Source organism: Choloepus didactylus, chromosome 9 (assembly GCF_015220235.1).
Source record: "Choloepus didactylus isolate mChoDid1 chromosome 9, mChoDid1.pri, whole genome shotgun sequence".
Taxonomy (NCBI): Eukaryota; Metazoa; Chordata; class Mammalia; order Pilosa; family Megalonychidae; genus Choloepus; species Choloepus didactylus.
This window is the reverse complement of record NC_051315.1, coordinates 62,981,890-62,990,296: the sequence shown is the minus strand read 5'-3', so window position 1 is coordinate 62,990,296 and position 8,407 is coordinate 62,981,890. Positions and strand designations below refer to the sequence as shown.

Sequence of the window (8,407 nt, the reverse complement as noted above, 5' to 3'; positions counted from 1 at the left end):
TTATTCAGTAATTCAATTACTACTGAAATTTAGTGCTTTGTGAATGAATAAACATCCTATCAGAGAAAGTAGAATTTACCAGCCTGTCCACAAACATTTTTATCATCTTTTCCACTCTGGAAGGAGAAAAGGGAATTTCTGTATTCTGAGTGTCTGTTACATGCCAAGCTGTGGAAGATGGAATGTGGCAGCAGATCCAGGGCAGAAGTCTGCTTGCTACCTGTATAGCCCTGGGCAAGTCACCTCATCATAATAAACCTATAAAGAGTGTAAAATAGAATTAATTGCTTATGACAGATTGCTTTGGGAGTGTTTGCCTAGCCATATCCTCACTTCTCGAAGATCTCCCTCCTAGTGGGGCTGGCTTCAGGGTTCCTACAGCCTGAGCAGCTGCACCCGGCCCAGGGCTTGCTCTGCTGTCACCGTCTTGGAATTCTTAATAATTGCTGAACAGCGGCCCTGCCTTTTCATTTTACACTGGTTCCTGCACATTACGTGGCCGGCCCTGCTTCTTGCATGGGCCACCCTGGCCGTGAGTGAGTCACTTAGAACAAATCTGGAGTGGGAGCTGCACTTCCTGTCCTTGAGCCAGAGATACCCGGGCCTCTCCCCAGCACTTCCTCCCTTTTGCTCAAGGTTGTAACTTAAAACCAAACTTTTAGCTTGCTGCCCTTGGGTAATGTAATTAGGACATCAAAGAATAGATGGTTACAGCATTACATGGTTTGTAGGACTGAGGCAGACATCTGACCCGAGCTGGACCGATCAGAATCTCTCTCACAGGTGTCTGGGACGGGACCAGGAAACTCTGGTTAATCTTTGTAACTATCTGAAGAAAGAGGGTGAAGAATCTCAGGAGCTGTAGGGCAGCCATCTACTATAGTGTACAGGGAGAAGCAAGAAAGCCCGACTCCAGGTTGAGAAGAAGTGGGATCAGATGCAGAGAGAAGCTGGGATGAGAGATTATGGCCTCAGAAAGCGGCGCTGGAGCAGATGCCTCAGCTCCTGATGGCTTTGCAGATTCATTTCCCGTTCCCCTTGGAGTGAGCCCCACTTCCTGTTCCTAAGTCATGAGTTACCCGTGTCTGTCCCCCAGGAATCCCCGCTTTTAGCGTAAGATAGTTTGAATGAGTTTCTGTAACTAAACTGAGCCATCTCCAACGTGCTGACCACTTCCTCATGGGTTCCCGAGATGGCGTGATGTGAGGAGAGCACCTGGTTGACTTTAAAGCTTCCTACAACCATGGCAATGCATTGTTTATGTAACAATCCAAGCTGGAAAGTAACTGTGGACTGGTAACTCTTCTGGTGTTCATTTCAAAATTGCATTTATCAGTTAATATTGTTCATCTTTTAATTTTCTAAGATGGACTTGTATGGAATAGCTGTCTTATCTAGCAATATTATTCATCTTCCAATTTTCTAAGATGGAACTTGTATCACATAGCAACTGTCACAAAGTCAGGTGTTCAAAGCCATTTAAATGTTCATGGGGAAGATGCCACATTAATCACATAATTTGGACTAATGTGAATATTTTTATAGGGTTATTAACATTTCAAAGATGTTAGAGCTGTTTTGGAATTTAAAATAAGATTTATGGATTTGAGAAACAGGTACAAAAATTTAAACTGATTTCTTTTGGTTTGAAACCAAGGAGGTTGGAAACAATTGAAAATAAAAGAAAAGAGTTAGTGGACATAATAGAAAGGATAATTCAAAAGCTAGGGAATAGAAGGTAAATAGGTACTAAATAACTTGGGAAAATGTTTATGTAACTGACAAGATGGAAAAGCTTAGATTGGGTAAGGAAATGGAAAAGGACAGGAAATGAATGAAAGCAAGAAAGTATCAAGGAGAAATAGTTTTGGTTGTATGTATGTTACTAGGATAAAACTAAAAATAAAACCACATAGGGTTGTACAACACAGTGAATCATAATGTAAACTATGGTCTATAGTACAGTTATAATATTCTTTCATTAATTGTAACAAAGTTACCACACTAATACAAATGATTAATATGAGAGCAGTATATGGGAACTCTGCATTTTCTGCATGATTTTTCTGTAAACCTACAACTTCTCTAATAAAGAAGAAAAAAAAGAAACAGGTATGTGCTTGAGGTAGGTAGATCTTAGTATAGTTTGTCCCTTTGTTCATCATTCATTCATTCATTCATTCATTCATTCTCTGTGCCCAGTGCTCTTCTAGGTGATGGGGTCACAGTGGTGAACAAAGTAAAGTATGTGTCCTCATGGAGTTTACTTTTAGAGAGAGTGGAGAAAGGTTGAAGAACCAGGTACTTATAGACCCAAGGGAGGTGAAGGGGAACCAAAGGGAATAATTCTTTAACAAATATCCCATTCATAGGGTGCCAAGCATCACGCTAGGTACTTTATTGTCACTACCTTATTTAATTAAAGGTAGGTCTTTAAATGCACGGACGGGCCAGACGGGCCAGGAAGAAGGCATGGAGGTGATGGCAAACTGGACCGTTTGCTTCGTGGGAGTGGGAGTGGGAGTCCACTACTGCCAGATCTTTCATTCCTCAAGAGAAGTCTCAAATATATATATATAAATAAAACCCACATGAATCACTGTGGCATCCAGTTTCTATTCACAAAGAAAAAGCTCCAGTCCATCTTTTAATTTTTTTAAAAAAATTCCTGACATTACAGAAATAAACTGAAATGTGTTAATATTCCACTCTTACATTTCCATGACAAACAAACAAACAAAAAAAATTCATGAGCCAAAAAAACAAAACAAAAAAAAAAAAAAAGGAGAAGATTATAAAACTAAATATGGATCTCAGCATTAACAGTTGAACAGAGAAAGGAATTAAAATTCTTTAATTAAAAAATCATGAATGGATGATAAAGGGTGTAGAAACTGAAAATTTACAAACTATTTAAAACCTGGAATCGCTGACTGTTCTGAAACTACACAGATGGATCATGGGTGGTGGTGAACAGCAGAAAGGGGTTATGGATGAATCTGTGTTGTTCTAGCTGCTCCCCATGCCACCCGTCTCCAAGGAAAGCCTGACATTGATTAGAAATTGAGCCAGGCTAATGCTGGCAGCAGATCCAATGATGGTAACCTTCCTATCAGTAGATCCTTCCACTGGGTTTGCAATTTTGATCTGCGCCCCAGACATCTGACCAAGCTCATTGATTTTGGCACCTTGACACCCAATTATGCAGCCAATCAAATCGTTTGGAATGGTGAGTTCATGAGAAGTAGTCTGAGCAGATGCATCCAAACATGCACTGAATCCCATGTTGCCATGCATCATGAGAAAATGAGACTGTCGCATCGCCAACTGGTGCAGCTTGGTCAAATCTGGCTGTGGAATGGCTTACTGTCCTTGCATGGTGGAGGCCTGACCACCTGCAAAGATGACCGGAGAACTGGACGGCTTGGGCCTGTACAAGATGTCGCGCCCTTCGGGGGGGACTCCATGCAGATCTGTTTGACGCACTCAGTGATGGATTGCGGAATACCAGCAATAGTGACAGCCCTCTCAGTTGAGTTGGGGAGCATATCCCCTGCCACCTGGACCTGAGCCCCTGTACTCTCTCATATTTCCTTGATCTTGCAACCACCTTTCCCAATGAGAGAGCCACACTGACTAGCAGGGACCACTAGCTCCAGGGTGACCAGGGTCTACGGGCAGCTGTGCTATTGGTCATAGAGCTGCTAATGTCCTCTTCCAATCTGTCAGTGATCATAGCAAAGGCTTTAAAGATGGTGTTAGTGGGTCCAGGCAAAGTTGTAATTCTCTCAGGACAATTCCCTTCTGAGATGTTGATACGTGCATGACTCTCCTCGCACATCTTCTTAGCTGATTCTCTTTTCTTTCCAATGATCCTGCCAGCTTCCTTTCCATGCATAAGTAGCTGGATGGTGAGAATGACATTTAATCCACCTTCAATCACACTGGTGTCCATGTTGAGCAGTGTTCTCGGGAGCTTCATTTTGAATGGTCGAGTCTTTGGTCACTGGTGGGGGTGAAGGCCAAAAACTGCAGGCATGAGGGGCAAAAGGGAGGGGGGAGCGATTGGGCCGGGGCGGATGGGAGGAGGAGGAAGGGGCAGGGGTGGAGGAGGAGGAGGAGGAAGGGGGAAAGAGACCCCGGAGGAGGTGGAGGGTGGGAGAGGGTGGCTGCTTCTGCTGGTCTGGTCTCAAATGTATTTTTAAAGTGAAATCTGATGTTTTAAAATGTTGGATCAATTAAGAAAAACTACTATGAAGCACTTTTGAAATGACAAGTATGAAATTATTTACTGTAGTATTGTTTATAATAACAAAGGTTTGGAAACAACCTAAATGCCCATCAACAGTGGACTGATTAAATAATTATGACCCATCTTACATAAACTTCTCTGCAACCTTAAAGAACTGTGGGGAAGCTCTTTATGTGATGTTAGGAGCAAGCTTCATGCATTTTGTTAAGTGAAGAAAGCTAGGTCACTGCAGTGTGTTTGGCAAGCTACCATTTGTGGAAGAGAGGGAGAAGAAAATGTGTGTGTGTGTGTGTGTGTGTGTGTGTGTATACATATATATACACATACATATACATATGCATGCATTTGTTTTTATATGAATAGAATATTTCTGAAAGCATAGATATACGTGTATATATGTATATGGATCAATCAACAGATAGGCAATGGATAAACTAGTAGCATTGGTTATCTCTGGGAAAGGAAATTGGATGACTGAGGGATGGAGCAGGGTGGGGGGTGGGGGGACTTTTTATCTTTATTCCTTTTTGTATCTTTTAAACTTTGTGCCATGCGAATGTATTATTATTATACCAAACAGAAGATGGTGCGGGGCCTGTGAATCATTAGTTTGTCATCTCTTCCTGGGCCCTAGTTTTTTCTTCTGTGGGTTTGTGGCCTTGCTGTGATAGACTGAAGGGGGTTCAATCCCTTTGGCGTGGAAACCTCCAAGTCCTGAGCACACAGATGGCAGGTAATGCAGGTGTAGACCCTGCTCTTCCAGCTACCTCTCAGGTAAATTTCAGTCAAATCATGATTGATCCTGGAAATCTCATTCCAGCCTAGACCTGCCTGGACCCTTTGAAGTAGGCTGGTCTCCCAGTGGTTCCAGCACTGTTTTCTGGCTCTCAGGATGTTCTGACCTCTGGCACAGTCCTAGAATGGGAAAGACACTCAACCCCTTTATCTCATAAGATCCTTTGAGGTTGGAGAAATTAGTGTATTCAATTCCAGGAGTCCTGGTTCTATATTGGTAGAGAGGAGCCAAGTTTGATGGATCATAACACAGTCATTATAGCACTATCTTGAATTACTGTTGTCCTAGCATGACTTTCTTAGCTGTCTTACCCTCCCAGAGAGAAACAGCTGGGTCTGAGGTTTGGGAGTACTTTGGAGAACACAGAAAATCCATGTGGCTTGGAAAGCAGGCTTTCCTCAGATCACAACTCACCTACCATGCATAGGGTTGCTTCAGATCTTGCAAGAACAGGCTGGTGGCCTGCTTATGTCTGCTGAGGTCCAGCCAACCCAGGACATCGCAGCAGACCCTGGCATGCCTCTATGTTAGAATAGCTCTTGCTTGAGGGCAAGCCCCTATTTCCTCCTCTGACCCACCCTTTGAGCAGCAACCTCCACCTTATTCTTTGTGTCTAAAAGATCTCAACTCATCTGGTGCTTTACTGCGAAAAGCCATTGTCATGATCCTACTTGTTTTGCTTCTAGGTACAATGCATGCCTTGCATAATAACCAGGGTCAGCTACCTCCAAAATATAACTGGTATTTCTTGATGTCCAATGGTCTGGGATTACTTTTGAGAGTTCACCATTTCTTGGGTGTGATATCTGTCTTTTACTGCAAATCTGGGCTGCTGTCAAGCTCTTCTCTGGAGCTTTAAAATCCTCCCTGTGCCCTGACACCTTCTGAATAGTCGAGGTTCCACAGGAAGCAGAATCTCACTCAGAAGTTCAGCTGAAGAGACTTTAATGAAGGGACTATTTACAGAGTTGTGGAGAGAGTTAAGGGAATCATTTAGGGATGCTGAAGCACCTGGAGAGAAGAAACAGGGAGAAGCCTTTAGCCTGTAGCTCAGTGGGACCTAGAGCCACGGAGGTGGGGGGTGGGGAGAAGCAACTCTGGCAGGAGCTTGTAGTCAGGGAGGGATCCAAACCTTGCTCAAACCGTCATGTCAAAAGCAGGGAGGATACGGGGAGTCAATACCCCAACCTCTCTCTTGTCATGCCCTTTGCTATCCTGCTGATGCCTCCCATTGGTCAGACCCAATCAGAAGCCAGACAACAAGGGGGCCTTAGCAGTGCAGCCTACAAAGATGGCATCCTGGGGCATGGAGAAGTGTACAAAGGCAGAAAATGGATTGGGATTCGGGATGGTAAGTGGAGAAAAGGAACACCCCTGCCTAGGAAGTGTCAGTGCCCTGCCGTGGGATCATCCCTTTATCCAGAAGGTGTCCTGAGCTGGACCTGAGGAACATGGGTTCATTTGGCCCTCTCCCACAGGGTGGGGGTGGAGGGGTCACTGTCATTGTCCTGCCTTTTTAATGTCTAATTTTGGCAGCAGTTTCCATTGAGGAACCTTTCTATTATCTGCTCTTGTGAATGATCTACCTACCTTCTACTGTTTAAATTTTTAACTTCTTTACATTTAAAAATTTGAATTAATAATAAAAAAAAAGCCCTCAAGGTTGACAAGGACTAGGATTGACAGTACTAGGGCTTTTAGAAATCCCTGTTGTCCATTTAAATTTTAATGTTTCTATCATTTGTTCTTCAGTGTAAATTAACAGCCATGGCAGTGTGTTGGGTTTCTTTTCTGAAGTTGGGACTTTAAATTTAATTCAATAGCCGAGATTTACAGCGCTTCTGTATTTCACACGGCAGAATCAATAATGTGACTGAAGTGAAGAAGATAAAAATTTATGGTATCTTGCAATTTAATGGTTGAAAAGATGCAATTGGAGAGATCATAAATTGTGAAGGAGTTTATGCTTCATTGCTCCTGATTCAGTGCTTGCTGTTAGAACTTGATTTGTGGCTATTCACAAGGTGTGATTAATGATGTGATCGATGCTTGCTTCAGTGCAGTAAAGCAGTTGTAATGCTCTTCATTAGAATAAATAAAATAAATTGACTGAAGCTTTATAAAAACTGTGTAACATTTAAAATCTAAAATGTCAATTTTTTTTTTCCTGTTACAATTTAGGTTTCTTCAGGCAGTTTCCACCTACATCACATCACTCATTGTCATTCTTTTTGGATATTATAGAAATCCATGTGGGTTTGGGTAAGCTTTATGCAAAGCTCAGTGAAGAGAAAAAAAAAAAAAAAAAGTTGAATAGGACTGACAGAGCTGGGGTTTTGTGGTGGCTGTGTTCTCCCATCCTCCTAATGTGTACTTATCCTTCTTAAACACATGAAAGTAAAAAAAAAATCAAGGCAGAAAATGGCCCTTCTATTCACAGATTTGCTAAAAAACAATACAAGTGGGTCGTTTTCATTTTTAAGTGGGGTAGCTATGAGAACATCTCTATTGCAAGGACTTGAGTGAGCACAGGCACACTTTGGGCAACATTTGTTGAGATTTTGCTTAACATTCATCTTCTGAGCATACATGGAAAGGGCATGGCAGCTTCACCGTGTTTGGAAAGAATGAAGTAAGTTCAGGTAAGGCCTTGAGGGCCTTTGTGAGTCACTTGGGTTGGGAAAAGTTACCTTCAGGTATACACAGACATTCTTTCCACTTTGAGAACTTCTTTGTCATCGTTGTAAACCAGCTGCCTTGGGTTCAATATCAATCCCTGAAATTTATTAATGTCAGTTGAAGAAAACTTTTGGCATGTCCAGGAGAGAGGCAGAGGATTCACTAGCTTGATTCATTGCATGTGTTCATTTCATCCTTTTTTAAATACCAAAGGCACAACTGACATGGTTAATCTTATGGTCTTACATGGGTTGTAACTGACATGGATGTTTCCATCCCAATACTATTTGCAATTATCGATTTACACCAGGCTCTGGAGCTGGCAAGACTTTGTAATGTGTTTCCAAGACTCAGGTGGATTCGATTAGGAAGAATCTGGGAATGTTTGATGTGGTGGTGGGTCTTCATGACAAGGCCTTGAAAGGGAAAAGACGACATGGGGATGTCTCCTTGCTTTTTGCCTTTGCTACCACCTTGATGTTATCTTGCTGTCACCCTGGGATTCTACAGGAGTCACGGAGCAGCGGGGACATCCCGTACATGGTAGTGCCCAACTTTAAGGCATCAATTCCACTGGTTTCCTTGTTCCTCTTAAGAGACCCTTAACATGCTCTGTATTTTCAAAATGATAAAGCGCCTCAGCATAGCAGAGACCTAACTTCTTAAAATATCTGTAAACT

General features: G+C 42.4%; 1 pseudogene; it reads right to left on the bottom strand.

Moving 5' to 3' along the window:
* Positions 1-3,009: 3,009 nt before the first annotated feature.
* On the bottom strand, positions 3,010-3,955 carry LOC119544526 (annotated as a pseudogene).
* Positions 3,956-8,407: the final 4,452 nt, after the last annotated feature.